The sequence below is a fragment of the Lygodium microphyllum genome, chromosome 4 (genome assembly GCF_053477565.2).
Source record: "Lygodium microphyllum isolate KBCC chromosome 4, Lygodium_microphyllum_v1.1.10, whole genome shotgun sequence".
Lineage (NCBI taxonomy): Eukaryota > Viridiplantae > Streptophyta > Polypodiopsida > Schizaeales > Lygodiaceae > Lygodium > Lygodium microphyllum.
Window position 1 is genome coordinate 37,353,748 of NC_141138.1, and position 18,947 is coordinate 37,372,694.

Sequence of the window (18,947 nt, forward strand, 5' to 3'; positions counted from 1 at the left end):
ACCAGAAACTCTCTCTCTCTCTCTCTCTCACAAACAGAGCCAACTAAGAAAATGAGGTCTTTCCTGGCCTCCCAAGCCTCTTAAGGCTCTTTCCCAGCACTGCAACACCTTACATCCAGTTCCCTGTCCCTATTTCACCTAGAAGCTTGAGTCTGGTCCCTTGTTTTCCTGTTTCCAGCAACAGTCAAAACCTCTGTTTTCTCTGGTTTTACCCTAATCTAACCTCAATCTAGTGCAGCCAATATGAAAAACAGAAATGCAGAACAATAGTCCTAATCTAATGCTTCCAACAAACCCAAATACTTACATGTTCCTCAAATTAAAACCTCCTAAGTCTCCTAGTTATCTCGAGCACTCGTTCAGGCTGCAAACCCTACTCCCATGCTCAATCTGATGTGCGCGGTGCTCAAAGCTCGATTCCGCATGTCCTGGCAACGGAACCAAAATGTGGGAGCTCTTCAAGCTCTACCCTGAGACCTACAAACCACTTATTGCTCAAGTGTTTTGAACCAAGCAGCCATGGCTACCTCTCACATAACTGTCACGCAATGCCTACCTTACGGGTGTATTGAGCTTACCTTGATGCTCGATCAAGTACCTTCCTCTCTCTTGCACCCCTGTAGCTCCACGATCCTTGAGGCAAACTCAAGCAACCTCAATCCCTCTCCCATGAGCTTCATCCTCCATAGCCACGTACGAGACAAGAGAAGAGAAGAGAGGAGGAGAAGATGAAGAGAGAAGATGGAGAGCTTCTTCTCCAAGATCCCTCACCCTCACATGATCACTCCCTCACACTCTCTCAATCCCTCTCTCAAGCACAAGCAAGGAGGCAAGAAGGCAAGAAACAAGAAGAGAAGAAGAAGACGATGTTTGCCACACACGAGAATGAGCTTCTCATTTTACTTTTTAACTTTATATACATGCCCTAATTTCCATGGGCGGTCATCCCCTTTTTTTTACATGGCTGGCCATTAGCATAGGCCCCTTTTCTCATTGTCTGTCTATCCTCCTGGCTTCCTTTCCACTGCCTATCTACATTTACAAATTGCACGGGTGAGAGCCCGCCGACGCTCTTTTACAAGATTTTAGGGTGCGCCTTTTCCATTTTAAAATGCGCCTTTCCCCTTCAGCATTTGCCTTGGACTTTTAAGGTTGCCCTTGCACTTTTGGTCTTTTTTCCTCTTCTTTCTTCAGTCGGGCTACCTTTTTCCGCCTTTGCCCTGTGTCTTTTCCGCTTTCTTTCGCTTTCTTCGCGTTGGATTTAACACCCCTAAAATAGCATAAATCAGGACTATTGCTCTATAGATTCTAGATCATCGTTACCTCGTTGTCAATATCCTTTGAGAAAAGTTCCTGGCCAACTGGGACCACCCTTCTGTAGGACAGACCCAAAGTCATGTCCACCACAATTTTCTTGCGTTGCTTTAGTTATCTAATTATCTACCACATTTAGTTTGACTAGCAAAAATAGCTTCCTTAATTAACCAAATTAATCACTAGTTCCTTCACCTAACTTAAGCACTGACATAGAAAAACAATGTCAAGAAAGTTCCTTTTCAACATTTGATCTTTATTTATCAGTCTTTAAAATACATCAAATAAACCTGCTTGAAGGCTATTCTAGCGATCCAGAGGGATCACTATTCCAAGTTATGCCCGTTGACTAGTATGCGGGCCTTGAGATCCCATCTCGAGTCACATCAGCCTCTTGTGCACGATTCGAAGGCAAGGGATTTACGACCAGAGCCTCCCATGGCACCCAAGCGTCCCCTCGCACCCAAGCGTCCTCTTGCTCCAAGTAGCACCCACGGAGAGACCTCTCGCGGATAGGTTTGGTCCACGTACCCGGCGCAGCTAACAACCCCCTTGGATAGGGTCCGACAGACAGTCGCAGGTACCTGATGCTGCCTCTCCCTCTAGGCTTTCAACCTAAAGCATTAGTTATTTTTCCAGTATTAGTTCCTTGAGAAAAGAAGTACAAACAGTGCTCCTAATTGTACAATAATGAGCATTCTAGTGGTAGTTTGTACAGCCAACTGCTAAGGTGTGAATCCTTCTCTCCGAATACATCCAGCATTCGATCTGGGATCAATCGTCACTTGGCAAGATCCCAAGGGTTTCGTAAGCTGAGTTGCTTGTTTACCCCTTTTTCCTTAGGTTAGGGTTTATACCCTGTTAACCCAAATTGTCACTACTTTAGGTTTCCATATATTATGGTCAATAGATCCTGGACAACCTCGTTGTCCTCACTTAATTGCTTACTAGGAAATTCATAATTACCTTGGCTTGAAAAATCATTCTTCAAGGAAGAGTGTTGAAGCATGACAACTTCTCAATTCTTAGGAAATTTGACTTGCAATTAGAACTCGCCAAGCTTGGTCTAAGGAGTAGCAATACTATTTTGTGATTTAGACACAAGTTCATATGGCGTTGCATCTCATAGCATGAGATAGGTGTCAGTATCTGACTTGTGGGAGTATATCTTTCTTTGTACGGTCTTTCTTGATCAAGAATACCATTGATCAAGATAAGGGCTTGGGAGTCTTCTTGACCCAACCCAACCCTAACCCTACTAGGCTGATAACGCTTTGGCCCTAAGGTTCCTAAATTCATATGGAAGTCTAGTATTTGGTCAATTGATCCTTAGGGTGAGAACCCTAGATTGTTCTTGCATAGTGTTTAAATAATCCTAACACTTCGTAACTATGGGTAGGACCTTTAAGATCGGAAGTATTAAGTCGACAACCCAAGTGCGATACTAGGCAGAATTTTATCATAGCTTAATCCTACCTAGCACATTGAGGTGATCATCATATACTAACTAATCATACCTTTATGATTCTCATGTAAGCTATTCAATTATATGCAAATTACTTAGTTAATCTAATTAACCCAATATTTAAGATGATCTTTCCTTTTAAAGATGCAAATACTTCCTTCTAAAATTGCAATTACTTTCCCCTAAAAGATGTAAATAACTGCAAGATAGGTGAGATGCATCATTCCATGCAATTTCGCGACCATAGACCTTTTTGCCTTTATGCAACTTAAGGATCTACAGAGATCTTTCTTTTCCTTGCCCTATACTATAATGATTGACAATCAGAGCTAACTCTTATAAACCCTACGTTGATGCAACGAAATCAAAGCTTTAATATTTTTAATGAAGATGCATTCAAGCTTTGATAAAAGAGCTCCATGCATGAGCGAATGCCATGAGTCCATCATTGACTTAATCCTTCCTTTAGCACTTAACCCAATCATAGAATGTAACTACCATCGCATGCAGTTTGCAAAGTACATAAATCCTTTCCATGCATTGCAACTATTCGGACATCATTTAATGGCCGTCTATGATTATCTTATACACGAGTCACAACCAGGAATTTACTACGTAAGTGTATTTTGTGTTTATGCCCTATCCTTTGCGCGATGCAACAAAGATGCCTTTGCACAATTCTGTCTTTTTACTTATGCACCATATGTTCAGAATTTCAACTACCCCTATTCACAGAAGTGCAAGCAATTGCAAATGCTTAACATGCAACTAAATTTTGTAGATCAAATGAGTATATAAATTTCCCAATGCATTTAAATTTCCCTACGAGAAATTAAAGACATGCTTAATGCATCCTTTCATGCGGGAATATTATCGAAACCTGGGCATTAAGAATCGGGTCATTTTCCACTCGTGCACTCGGGTTGGAAGCTCCCACGTGTGCTCCTCTCACCTTTTGTTTAAGAACCATTGATGCAGTAAAAAAAACCTAAGCAACTCTCCCTTGGTCCACTTACGTGTTTTGAAGTTAGTCTATCCAAGGATCCCTCTTTCACGTAGGACACAGCCTTGCAAGACACGGTTTTAAAAAAAAAACCAGAGGCATGGGGTGAACAAGGTCTAGGGAGGCTTCAATTAGAAGCTTCCAAGCTTCTGTATCACAGGGATGACGTGGAGAGAGAGTGATGAAGAAGATGGAGATGATGATGATGATGATGGTGGCGATGATGAAGGCGGTAGCTTGGCGGTGTGACCAAGGCATTGGCGGCAGCTTCCTCCACGGCGGCAGCAACGGGCAGCACGATTCCTTCCTCTCCCTTCAAGCTTGGGAGGGGGGGTTCTTATAGGCTTGAAGAGGGGAGGGTAGCCACACAAGTGGCGGGCTGCATGCCTCCTCCCTATGCCCCTCCTCACTCAACTCCCACACATACTCCCTCTCCCTGCCATGCAACGGTTGAAGGGGAGGGAGTTTATTCATAAAACATTTGTCAAAATTATCCATTTTTTTTTCCCGTGAAGGGGTTTTCCCACGATGGACTACATTTTCAAGCCACGGCTTCCTATACATGATGTAGGGCTGGTGTTTGTTAATGCGTGCGGAGGGAGCACTTAGCTCTTTTTTTTTTAATTGCAAGCGATCACTCGAAATTTCTCTTGCGTGGGATCAAGTATCGTTAATATTTTGTAGTGGAAATATTACAGGTCAAATATACAAGGACCTGAAGCAAAGTTCACAAAGTTTATAACACTAGTGATTGATTATTGGAAACATATGATCTACACTCTTTAAACTCTAAATGTCCAAGAAGATTTATTTTTCATAGATTTTAGGCCAAGAACGCAAAGTGATGTAACCAATATAGATGTAGATAATGCAAATGACTTCATTGGATTGGAAGAGTTGAATGATCACTATTGTGGTCCTCTGAGCAAACGACCCAAACATGCATTTGAACCAATGCTTGATGTTAAGAAAGATGACTATGTGCTTGTTAGACCTTCAGATCCAGTATATCCAATATGGCTTGGTGTTGCACAAAGTGAGGTTGATACAAATAGAAATTCCAAAAACTTCAACAAGGTACGTATCCAATATCAGTTTATAGTCATCAAAATGCTACAGATGCAGAGGTGTATTTTAATTGTTGGGATAAATATTGGATGTGCAACAAAAAAGATCCTAAACGATGGGAAACAATAGATAGCATTGTCTTCTCTTGGATGAAGAAATGTAAAAAATCTCCCAATTTTTTTTTTTTCCCCCAAAGGTTGTATTGAAGGCTTTATAAAGAAAGTCTACAAGAATCCATCGATTGAAGATTTTCCTTGAATATTTTCAAGGATATTAAAACTAAGGTGTTTATTAACACTACCTTTTTGAGTTTTTTTCAATCTCTTGAAAACAACCATAAGCAGTAATATGTTTAATTGCACCAAGTTCCAAATTAATGAAATTCCCAAAATTCATGAAATCCATTTTGATTTGGTTTTCCCATATTGATGGGAAATTTCCAAAATCCTGAATATGGAGTTCTTCTCCCTTCTCTCCTCTTTTCTCTCTTTCTCTCTCCTCTTCTAGTCTTCTTCCTTCTTCCTCTTGTTCTCTTTCTCTCTCTGATTCCAGGAGACATATTTCACGGTGGATTCCATGCTACGGTGGATTCCGTGAGGTTTTACGGTGGATTCTGTAAACTTTGTTGACCGGGGCTCATACACAAAGTGGATTCTTTGTGCGAGAAGTTGATGGGGACGCCTATCCTTTTCAGGCGTTTCATTAATTTCGTGTGTACATGGGTGATTCCGTAAAATACATATTAAATTAATAAAAATTTATAAGTTTAGAGTGCGCACTCGTGATAAATTAAGGTTAGGATTGATTTCTAACCAGTTGATTTATTTATGTAGCTGAAGACTGCTAGGTATTCACTTTTGTCGAATTAATTGTATTATTTTACTAACGATTGTGAATGCTTCAGTTGATGTGTAGAGGTAGTAGCAGTGGCAGAGGAAAGCATTGGAGGATAACGTGTATTTGAGTTTTCACTTATATTTTGATGGGCACATACCTTAGGCATGACGCCTATATTTTGTCGTGCCTATTTATTAAGGCGTTTGATATTTATTTATTATTTTGTACGCACATGGACGCACGATTATGATATTTGTATTTGGACATTATATTGGGTATGCCTAACTATTTGGGCGCCTGTCCATTAGCTTTATTTCTATTTTTTGCTAAAGCAAACTCAAAAGAAAAAAGCGTGCTATTTTGTAATTTGGGCTATTATTTGAGCTTGAAGATGATTAATACATAAAATACATGCTTTCTGGAGTGCTCACACAAGGCATGGGGGGAGATTGCACCCAATTGGTCTCTAGTTCATGTCGTGCATGCTTTCTACCTTGAGTTTTGTGCAAAAAGTAGAGTTCTTTTGTTCTTGGGGACCTTATGGCGTTCACTACGCGAGCATACAGCATCCGATCTATGCACTAGTGGTATCAAAGCGAAGCTGAGATCGAGAGCTTCCAATCTCTACCCATCTTTCGCAAAGGCGGAGCTCCTAGAACGATCGAGCTCTATAGTCAGTCTCACCGCGAACGGTCGATACAGGTGGATTCCTAGTGGTCAAGAACCTCTGTCTATAGCCTTTGATCACGAAAGACCGGGCCTGAGGAGGCGGAGGACCACGTCAACATCTCCTTCTATCAAGTCGTTTTCTCAGAGATCAGAGATAAGTTTCATATACTTCATAAAGCTTAAAAGCTTAAAAACTAAGATTTTAAAAAGCTTAGCTCATAATTTTTGAAATCAGCAGCATTAGGAGAGGATCGCCGTAATTTTCGCGCTGAAAAACGCCCCCCCCTAAAATTGGACGTCGTTGATAGATTAAGCTTCAAGCTTAATCACTCAAGTCCAAAGTCATACAAATCTTTAAACTTGATCAAGTTTCATAAGTTCTGCAACTCCGCAAGTCAATCAAGTCATCAGAAGTCAGAACTGACTTATGCCAAAAACTCCCATAAGAACTGTTCCTGCGCAGAAGCACTGAACTGCAAAGTTGATCCCTGGAAGACTTTGTTCCCATACGCAAACTTGTTGAACTAGTTTTAGCACACGTACAAGGTCATATACGGATTTTACGAAGATTTCAAATCCCGCAACCGCAAAAGTCGAAGACCGTGGAAGCCAAATAAAAATTTATAAGCCTTGTACACTAGACTTTGAGCTACGCTCATCCTGCTAATTGGATTTTGAGAGTGTGAGGTCTTTTGAATTTTTACAGGATGATAGAACAAAATATGGATGATTTAATGGCTGAAGGCGATCTTCCTGAATCTACGATGGAACAAAAATTGGATTTAATTATGATGCAATTGGATGAAGAACGAAGAGCCCGGTAAGCCTTGCAAGTTCAATTGGCCAATTTACAAAGATCGACTACCGACAAAGATGGAACACAACTCGAAGATCTTCATCGATGCGACTCTCGAAGCTCAATCCATCCGTAAAGAAACAAAGATAAGTAAAAGAAATTTCAAATTCCGTACTTTCAATGGCACTCAAGATGGAAAATTTGTTCTTGCATTCATCAGTCAGTTTGATGATTACTTTCATGAAGAGACAATATACGCTGAAAAAGATAAAATCAAGTGTGTCACTAATCATTTAGTGGATAGAGCATCTCTTTGGTGGACCATGGTTCGTAAGAGCATAGATTGTCCCACTACCTGGGAGAGTCTCAAGAAGAAGTTTATGCAGAATTTCCTTTCTCCACAATTCCATGAAAAAGCCATAAAGCAATGGGACCTTCTTCAGCAAAGAGATCGTGAGCCTGTTTCCCAGTACATCGAATTCTTTTGGAATGCCTTACTCCAACTACGCATGCTTGAAGACGTAGCCGAAGCGACTCACAAGCGCAAGTATATGTCTGCATTACTTGGGCTTTATTACGCTGAAGTCAATATGTTCAAGCTTGCAACTCTTGAAGATGCAATTTCTTTAGCTCATGACACTAAAGACAAGATTCAAGGAAGAGACAAGCGTCCAAAACAATTTTAAGCAAACGATAACTATGGTTCTAAGAAATTCAATTTAAATTTTAGAAGATTCAATCAAGGTCGACCTTCATCATCTTTCCGTAAGTCTTGGACAAAACCACCTGCTTTGCCATCAAATACCAATCAAAACCCTAAGCCATCCTCACAACCAAATCCTAATATTCCTAGACTTCCTGCCATTGCAAACAATGTATCTAAAGCCAGACCTATAGTGTGTTACAAATGACATCAACCTAGACATCTAGAAGCCAATTGCCAATCGAAGAAGCCACCTGTCCATATCAACTATCTTGGAGCAATGGAAGATGAAGAACATGATGAAATGCCTGACTTTATGGAAGATGAGGATGATGCTACTACTCCTTTGGATACTTTACCAGGTATGCCAACTCCACATTCTTTGTTGACAATGAAATGTTTAGTGCATGGAAAAGAAAAGATTATTTTGCATGATGATGGTAGTACACATGATTTTATTTCTGCAAAGTTAGTGAAAGAATTGAAATTACAAATTGTTCCTACGCATTATCGCATTAAAGCAGCATTCTTAGGCACAAGGTATAATGGAACACAAGAGGTGCATGATTTAGAAATTCAAATTGGTGAATATACTGAAAGAAGGAATTTTCTAGTTGTACCATTATAGTCTATTGATATTATCCTAGGTATGCCTTGGCGTCATCAGCATAATCCTGACATAGATTATTCCACGCATTCAATTAAAATTCATTCTCAAGGAAAACACATTACATTCTATGGTATGCACGCATCTAATAATTTTTCACTGCTTACTCATACTCAAGCTAAACATGCATTACGCAAAAGTAGTAAATCTTATCTAATTTGGGTGAATGAACTTCAAGCTAAAGAAAAACATATGCACCCTAGGCATAAAGAATTCCTTGCATGATTTAAAGATTGTTTTGCTGAAGATTTACCACCTAGACTACCTCCTTCACATCCTGAAGACCAAAAAATAGATTTAATTCGTGGTACACAACCACCTTGTAAACCACCATATAGGCATAACCAGATTGAACAGAAAGAAATTCAAAATCAAGTTGAGGAATTATTAAGCAGAAGATTAATTAGACCTAGTAGTTCTCCATTTGGCGTACTTGTTTTGTTGGTAAAGAAGAAGAATAATACCTATTGCATATGCATTGATTATCGTGCCCTAAATAAGATTACTGTAAAGAATAGATATCCAATTCCTAGGGATATATTTAAGACTGTATTTAGAACACAATTTGGTCATTATGAATTTCTAGTGATGCCTTTTGGATTGACTAACGCACCTGCTACATTTAGTAGAATTATGAATCGCATGTTTTTGAAATATCAGCATTGTGTTATAGTATTCTTTGATGATATCTTGGTATTCAGTAAAAATGAGAAAGAGCATTATGAACATCTGTCTTTGGTTTTTAAGTTGTTGAAAGATAATCAATTGTATGCTAATCCGGAAAAGAGTGAGTTCTTTCAAACAAACATTGAATATCTAGGTCATATTGTATCATCAAAAGGTATTAAGGTTGACCCTAAGAAGATAAAAGCAATATTAAACTGGCCTATACCCAAAAATATGCATGAGTTATGTTCTTTTCTTGGTCTTGCTAGTTTTTACAGGAAGTTTGTGAGAAATTTTTCATTACTTGCTTTGCCTTTGACTAAACTTTTAAAGAAAGGTATTGTTTATCATTGGTCTGATAATCAACAGAAATCTTTTGATTTATTGAAACATGCATTAACCCATGCTCCTGTATTACAACTACCTGATTTTAATAGACCATTCTTTTAGTAGTTACTGATGCTAGCGGATCTGGAATAGGAGCTGTACTTATGCAATATAATCATCCCATAGCCTATTTTAGCTGTAAACTGAAACCATCCGAACTTAAATATTCCACATATGATAAAGAATTGTTAGCTGTTGTACAAGCTTTAAGACAATGGAAACATTACTTAATGGGTTCTGAGTTTATGATTAAGACTGATAAACAAAGTATTAGACATCTACTTAGTCAACCTCAAATATCTGATCGACATATCAAATGGGCAGCTTTTATTCAGAGTTTTCATCCCCTTATCCAATATCAACTAGGTAAAGAAAATGTAGAGGACGATGCATTAAGTAGAAGACTGACCATTCATAATATCTGTGTTATATCATTTGATTCTCTAACTCCTATGAAAGATACTTATCATTAGGACATTACTTTTCATGCTAATTGGAATAAATTAGTTGGAAATAACTGGATTCCTATTGATTCATTGTCTTATAATGATGGATTCATGTTTTATGAAAAGAGATTATGTGTTAGAGTTTCATTTAGATCATTTGTTTTGAATGAGATTCATTGTCCTCCATATCAAGGTCATAGAGGTATCATATCTACTTTACGTACATTAACTGAAGATTTTTATTGGCCACATATGGACACTGATGTATCTAACTTTGTTTCTGAATGTTTGATTTGTCAAAGAGTTAAGAGACATCATGGTAAATAGTATGGGTTACTTATGCCTTTATCTATTCCATTAAGACCATGGGAACAAATTTCTATGGATTTAATTACTGGTTTACCTAATACTAAAGCTAACTATGATATGATTTGGACTATTGTAGATAGGTTTAGTAAACAAGCATATTTCATTCCATGTAAGAAAACTTTAACAGCATCTCAAGTAGCACAATTGTTTTTGAAAACTAGTTTCACTAATCACGGATTACTAAAAGTTATTATTTCTGACCATGATTCTAGATTTTGTAATAACTTTTGGATTACTTTGTTTGCTAACCTAGGAAGAAAGATTGATTTCTCATCAACATTTCATCCTGAAACTAATGAAAAAATAGAAGCCACTAACAGTACTATATTAGATCTTTTATGTGCTTACACTATTTCTAAACCATAGACATGGGACACACATTTACATTTACTACAGTTTTCATATAACAATACGCCACACACAACTACAAAGAAAGCACCGTTTGAAGTGATTTATGGTTATAGATTGTTTGCACCTGTTGCATCTTTATCAAATAGAATTCAGAGTGTTGATGATATTGCTAACATGCACGCTACTATTTTTGATGAGGTTAAAGACATGATTGCCAAAGCCCAGCAATCATATACAAAACAAGACAATAAGAAAAGACAGGCCATGAATTTCAAAGTTGATGACTATGTTTGGTTGAGAATAGAAAAACGTAGATTACAAAGTGTAGATAAACACCCAGTTGTGAAATTAGCACCTAGATTCTATGGACCATTTAAGATCATTCACAAAATCAATGACAATGCATTCAAGTTAGAACTACCACCTCATTGGAAAATTCACAACACCTTTCACATTAGTTTATTACGACCCATTAGAGGCCAACTACCTGTACACCTTGTTTATGAAAACCCACCTTTGCTACATGAAGAGACTGAAATACTTGATCTTGAAGCTATCATAGATACTGACTTTATGACTACTAGAACTGGCCATAGATATTCTAGATATTTGGTCAAGTTTAAAAACCATCCTGTTGAAGAGGCCCAATGGATGCACGCTAGACACTTAAATGCTTTCCCCACTCTGTTAGCTCCACATTGAGCTAATAGCAATTGAGGACAATTTCTATCCCACCCCGGGGGTATGATGCCAGGAGGCATATTTCACGGTGGATTCCATGCCATGGTGGATTTCGTGAGGTTTTACGGTGGATTCCGTAAACTTTGTTGACCGGGGCTCATACACAAAGTGGATTCTTTGTGCGAGAAGTTGATGGGGACACCTATCCTTTTTGGGCATTTCATTAATTTAGTGTGTATATGGGTGATTCCATAGTGGGTGATTCCGCAAAATACATATTAAATTAATAAACGTTTATGAGTTTAGAGTGCACACTCATGATGAATTAAGGTTAGGATTGATTTCTAACCAGTTGATTTATTTATGTAGCTAAAGATTGCTAGGTATTCACTTTTGTCAATTTAATTGTATTATTTTACTAACGATTGTGAATGTTTCAGTTGATGTGTAGAGATAGTAGCAGTGGTAGAGGAAAGCATTGGAGGATAGCGTGTATTCGATTTTTCACTTATATTTTGATGGGCGCATACCTTAGGCATGATGCTTATATTTTGTTGCGTCTATTTATTAAGGCATTGGATATTTATTTATTATTTTGTATGCACATGGGCGCACGATTATGATATTTGTATTTGGACATTGTATTGGGTATGCCTGACTATTTGGGCGCCCGCCCATTAGCTTTATTTCTATTTTATACTAAAGCAAACTCAAAAGCCAAAAGCGTGCTATTTTGTAATTTGGGCTATTATTTGAGCTTGAAGATGATTAATACATAAAATACATGCTTTATGGAGCGCTCACACAAGGCATGGGGGGAGATTGCACCCAATTGGTCTCTGGTTCATGTCGTGCATGCTTTCTACCTTGAGTTTTGTGCAAAAAGTAGAGTTCTTTTGTTCTTGGGGACATTCAGGCATTCACTACGTGAGCATAGAGCATCCGATCTATGCACCACTCTCTCCTCAGCTCTCCTTCTCTCTTCTCTCAGCTTCTTTCATTACATTAAATTGTGAAAGAAATTGTGTATGCCTAGGATGTATCTAATTACTAAATATGATTTACTACCTTTTCTCAATGCTCGTTTCGCCTGTGTGTGACTAAGTAGTGGAAAATTATCAAAGCAGTGCAAACCATGTAATTTGATTTGGTTTCCATTAGAATGAATTTACATAGAATGTGTGGAATAATCTATGTCAGAATTATATTTGTGCAAAGGCATTCCTAAAATAATATCAATAGCTTGTAAAGGCACAACTAAGAAATTTTTGCGCTCAACATAATCACCAATTTTAATCTCTAAGTCATGAACTTTTTGTGTACCATTGTATCTAGTGCCTAAGAATGCAACCTTTATGCGGTAATGAGTTGGAAAAGTAGGTAAATTCAATTCTTTTACCAACTTTGCAGAAATAAAATCATGTGTGCTTCCATCATCATGCAAAACAATATTTTCTTCACCATGCAAAAAACATTTCATTGTTAATAATGAATGAGGATTTGGCATACCTAGTAAAGTATCTGAAGTATCATTGATATCATCGTCATCTTTAGTGAAGTCTGGCATATCTTCATGGTCCTCGTCTTCAGTTGCTCCCAAGTGATTTATTTGAATAGCTTGCTTCTTGGATTGACAATTCACTGCTAAGTGTCACAGTTGATGACACTTGTAGCAAGCCATAGGTTTTTCTTTGGAGACATTATTGGTAAGGGCTAGAAGTTTGGATATGTTGGGATTTGGCTGGAGAGAAGGCTTAGGGTTTGAATTTATATTTGATGGTAAAGCAAGAGGTTGAGTTTAGGTTTTATGGAAAGAAGAAGGAACAAAGCAATTTTGATTGAATCTTTGGAAGTTAGAATTGAATTTCTTTGAGCCAAAGTTATCATTAATCGAAAATTGTTTACGGTCCCTTTTCTTGTCCACAAATTTTATCTTCCGTATCATGTGCTAAAAGAAATCCCATCCTCCAACGTCTTTGGCTTGAACATATTCACTTCCACATAGAAGTGACCAAGCAAACTGGACATATACTTGCACTTGTGGATCGCCTCAGGAATATCTTCAAGCATTCGAAGTTGAAGTAAGGCACTCTAGAAACGTTCAATGTATTGCGTAATGGATTCATGATCTCTTTGTTGTAGGAGATCCCACTGTTTGATAGCTTTTTCATGGAGTTGAGGTGGAAGGAAATTCTTCAAAATTTTATTTTGAAAGGCCTCCCAAGTAGAGGGACAATCAACACTCTTGCGGACAACAGTCCACCATAATGATGCTCTATTTGCTAGATGGTTAGTAACACATTTAAGTTTATCTTTTTCAGCATATTGCTCTTCATGAAAATAGTCATCAAACTGTCTGATGAAAACAAGAAAATTTTTTCCATCATGTTGCCCTTTAAAAGTACATAATTTGAAATTTATTTTACTTATCTTGGCCTCTTTCCTCAGAGACTGTGCATCGAGTGTCGCGTCAATCATACATCGAATAACATCTTTAGGTTGTGCTTTGTCTTGATCGACAGTGGATTGTTGAAGTGTAGCCAATTGTGTTACAAATTTTGATGTGCTCTTTGCTCTTCTTGAAGTTGCATCATGATTAGGTACAATTTTTTCTCCATAGTCGGTTGTGGCAAATCGCCTTCACCCATTAAATCATTATGTGATGAGCAGACATCTTGCAAAAATCTCAAACAACCTCACATACTCAAAATCTCATTAGAAGGATAATCGTAGCTCAAATTTAGGTTTATAAGGCTTACATTTTTTTAAATGGTTTTTTTTCTTTCGCGATCTTCTTCCAAGAGAAATAGTCTTCCTCATAGACTGCACGTGATAGCCTACTTTTTGTGAATCAACTCTTCCAAGTTGCAGGTGGGGACAGAGGCTTGAATACTTGTTTGAGAATATCACGATGTGAACACCCGCAATGGAGGAGATTGAAGATTGAATTTGAAGCCTTTCTATAAGCTTAGAACTTTAAGCTTTATATAAAAAGCTTAATAACTCTAACAATTCATTGCAGGATAATGACATCTTTACGATGGAATTGGTGGTGATCAATACGTCCTCCCATCGCAAATCGTCAAATTTTGGAGAGCTTAAACTTTTTTAAGCTTATTAAGTTTTTAACTTCAAACTTAATGAACTTCTTCTCTGCTTTCTATATCACCAAAAACAACTTACAAAGGAGCTTCAGAGGTGTGGTCCTCTACCTCCTGGGAAAGGTCCTTCACGATCTAAGAGCACAACAAGGGGTTCTTCAATGCTAGGAACACGCCTATATTGATGGTTCAACTTGTAGAGCCTGTTCGTTCAAGGACCTTTTCCTTTGTGCAAGATGGTAAGTGATTCGAAGCCCTTGATCTCAGCTTTGCTCTGATGCCACTAGTGCACAGATCGAGTGCTGTATGCACCCATAATGAAAACTGAAAGGTCCCCAAGAATAAAGAACTATACAATTCTTCATAAAAGCTAAAAGAGAATTTACACGATATGAGACAAAAAGACAAATTGGATGCAATTTTTCCCCATGACTTTTGTGAGTGCTTTACAAGGCACGTATTTATAGATTTATTTATCTCAAAGCTTAATAAGAGCCCACTTTACAAATACAGAATCTAGTGTGGAATATGCCTCCTGGCATCAATAGAGCTCCACTAGAGCCTTAGAGCCAGTGTCGAGCCCATTTTAGGTCCCAATAGATAGTGGTATTTTCCAAGAGACACTAATAAGTAGAGATGCTTGAATATTGGTTGATAGGGACCAGTTTATTACTGTATGCCAAAAAGCACGGAAATAGACCCAAAAGACCATCAAGCCAAGCTTTAGAGCCAAGAAAGAGCTAAACGGGGCTAGAGAGTGGGCCGAGATTATTAGGAGGTATTCTACTAAATGGAGTGCTCCAATATTCCTACAAGGGAGAACCTTAGAGATCCTAGTTCCACCAATAGTCCATTAGGAGAAGGAGGAAGTTCTAGTACTTTGCCTCTCCCAATCCATCAGCCCACTTCGAGTGGGGTAATAGTTCCCATAGTTCATGGACCTTTGGCTAATTTGGTCATCATGGTACGACCCATTTCAATCCTAGAGTAGGAATGCCAGACTTGCGAGCCTTAGGATTTCCTCTATCCATTTCTAACAAGTTAGCAAAGAAATATGTAGAGATCCACATTAATGAGTTCAAAAGTTAATGTTCAACTATTGGATCAAAGATGAAGGACACTTGATGATATTCTTTAATAGAACTCTGAAAGGACAAGCTGTAGTATGGTATCATAGCCGAAAGGGTAGAACCATAGCTATGATTGATTTATTTTTTGTGGCATTCTGAAGAGATTTTTTCCTTGAAGTAGCATTGGCTACACATTCTCAATATAACATGTCAAGAACCTCACGAGAATGTTCAAGGTTATGTTCAAGGTTCACGAGAATATTCCCATTCCAACTACTCCTCAGCTACAATACATTTTGCATGGGCTGGACTTTAACATCTAGTGCAACTGAGCATTGTTACTATTGCCGACATTGATATGGCTATTACATGAGTAGAGGAGGTACACTTGCGATTACAAAAGTAGCCTATACCTCTAGGACAAATTGAAAATTGAGTCTAGGTGTTGGAAATACTTTGGCATTGATAAATGGTGGTCAAGGAACATCCATGAGTAATTCCCATGAGAGAGAAAGCATGATTCAGAATGTGCCCATGTTGCCAACTCCTCCCAGTGTGACCATGCTTATGGTCAATAAGATGGCTCTACAAAATCTTGGAAGCCAAATCACAAATTCTAATGTTGTTCTAAGGAATCAATAGCCTATGCCCAATCAAGTGGTTAGGCCAACAGAACAACATGTAGATGATCACTGCTATGAGTCAAGTGCCTTAAATGTCCTTAGTGAAGTTAAGGATATGATGAAGCACTATACTGACATGATGCCTCCATTTATACAAATAGCTATTGATGAAATTTTCCTTAAGAAGAAATAGAATTTGATAGGGAGTTAATGCTTTGAAGAGGGGGCCTCCTCAACATTTAGTTGTAACTCGTGTGGTAGCCAACATTTTCCTGGGAATTATCCAAATGTTAATTGTGACATATGTGGAAAATCGAGCCAGTTAGCTAGTACCTATTGGAGAAAGATTAGCTCTCTCTAACAAGGAAGTAAATAGCCAAGTCTAGTCAACCATTGAGTGCTAGGGAATAATCTCCAACAAGATGCACGACCAAAATAAATATTGCAAAGAGGGAAGGCTATTGTAGAGAAGCTACCTAGTGGCAATGGAGTCAACCTTATTGAAGCTGTATGTGTCAATGCCACTGAAGCTTCTAATCTAGGGTCATTACAAGAGCTCAAAAAGGTAAAGACAAAGATAAAGACAAGATAAAACCTATCAAGCAAAATCTTAAGTAAGATGATAAGGGGATACAAGTTCTTAATCTTGATCTAGAAGGCAGACTTGCCTATTGATAGTAAAGTTGACCCGAAGAAGGACAAGGAATTACGAAAGAAGAAGGGAAAGCCAAGAAAGAGGCAACAAAGCATATTCAATGACCAAAGGAGAGAATGGTCTAGTTGGAGAAGAGAGCTATTGCTAACTATCATGAATTTGATTTAGTGAGTCCTATTTGCAAGGTTAAGCCAAATGTAAATCTCCTACAATTGATTAAGCTGTCTCTAGGAGTGCACAAGGAATTCAAGAAGATTCTCTACACACGGTATATCATGGAGCCCTTGGGAATAGCGCGGGTAGGATATGATTACTTTGAGCATGCTGAAAAGAATTGTCCAAGGCTAGAAGCATATGTTGATGGCCTGTTAGTAGATCATGTTATTGTAGATACGGGATCCTCCATCACAATATTATGAGTTCGGAATTTATGGAAAGGTTAGGGTTAAAAACCCAAAAATATGCCTCCATAATTCTCCAAATGGCTAATAATAGTTTAAGGAAACTTGAAGGTTGTATCACTAGAGTCCATGTGACTGTCACTAATATGGAATGCATTTTGGACTTTAGGGTTATCAAGTTTGTAGGGTGGCCTAGCTATCAATTATTGCTAGGTAGGCCATGAATCTTACAAGTGGACTATCACATTAATATATCCTCTCATGCAGATTGCCAAGTTAATATACACGTTTATCGGTTGATCTTTGGTAGAGGTGCCAAATGTGTAGTAGTAGATGCCTACCCTAAATCTCCTCAAAGTGAGAGAGTTTCTTTATCCTCTACAGAGCTAGATATATTAGAGGATTCATGTGCTAGTGAGACATCATCATGAATCCAAAGAGGGATCCACTATAGAGTATCTATTAGAGGCAACTTTGAATGAACCGATAGAGGCTCAAGATAGAAGAAGAGAGGAAGATGTAATTTAGTTGGACCTTCGGACGATGAAGAATTCATAGGCAATTAAATTAGGGTCCATGCTTAGTTTGGAAGAAAGGGAGGACTACCTATCCTTGATTCGGGAATTTTTTGGCATCTTTGCTCGGAGTTATGATGAGCTAAGAGTTATTCCTCCCGCCTACTGGCTATTTGTTCCCCTAAAGTAAAGTAGTCGCCCTGTGCAACAAAAAGTAAGGCTTACGTCTTTTAAACTAAGGGATGGGCTATTTGAGGAATTGACAAAACTAGAGAAAGCTGGCATGATATTTTTGATACAACACACAGAGTGGTGTTTACTATTAGTCGCTATCAAGAAGAAGAATAATAATCATATTTGACTTTGTGTAGATTTCAGAGAACTTGATAAGCAAATGGTTTAGAATAACTATTCCTTACAATTCATTGTTCAGATTCTAGATCAATTACAAGATAGGGAAATCTATTCATTATGGATTTCTTTGCTAGATACAACCAAATGGCTATTGTAGAAGAAGATAAGCTAAAAAGAATATTTATCTCTGTCTTTGGTACCTTTGTGTATCACATGATGACCTTTGGGTTATGCAATGCGCCTAGTTCTTGGAAAAGAACAACTGATAAGACTTTTGGTGACATCTTCCCAAAGGAGTTAAAAGTTTTCATAGATGATTTGGGGGTAGCCACCATTAGGGATAGACACTGATCATTTTAAGAAAATGTTTTTAGCATTGTAGATAGTTTTGCATTGCTCTTAATCCAAGAAAGTGCATCTTTGGAGTGCCTTATGACTTACTATTAGGCCATGTGGTTAGTTTGGTTGGTATCGCAATTGATCCTAAAAAGATAAAGGTCATAGTCGATGATCCCACCATGCACTCCAAAAGAGATACACAACTTTCTGTCATTAGTGGGATATTATCCGAGATTTATCAATGCATTGGCAGAAATTACATTGCCATTAATGAACTTGTTATCTTTTAACTATGTGTTTAATTGGAATGAAGCATGTTAGGTATCTTTTGAGGATGTGAAGTAGCAATTAGCAAAAGTACCAATCCTAAAAGCACCCAAAAGAGGTGAGGTCTTCTATATATTTTCAGCAGCAACAACGCATAATATTAGCTTTTGTTTAGCCCAAATTTGGGAAGCAAAATGGTA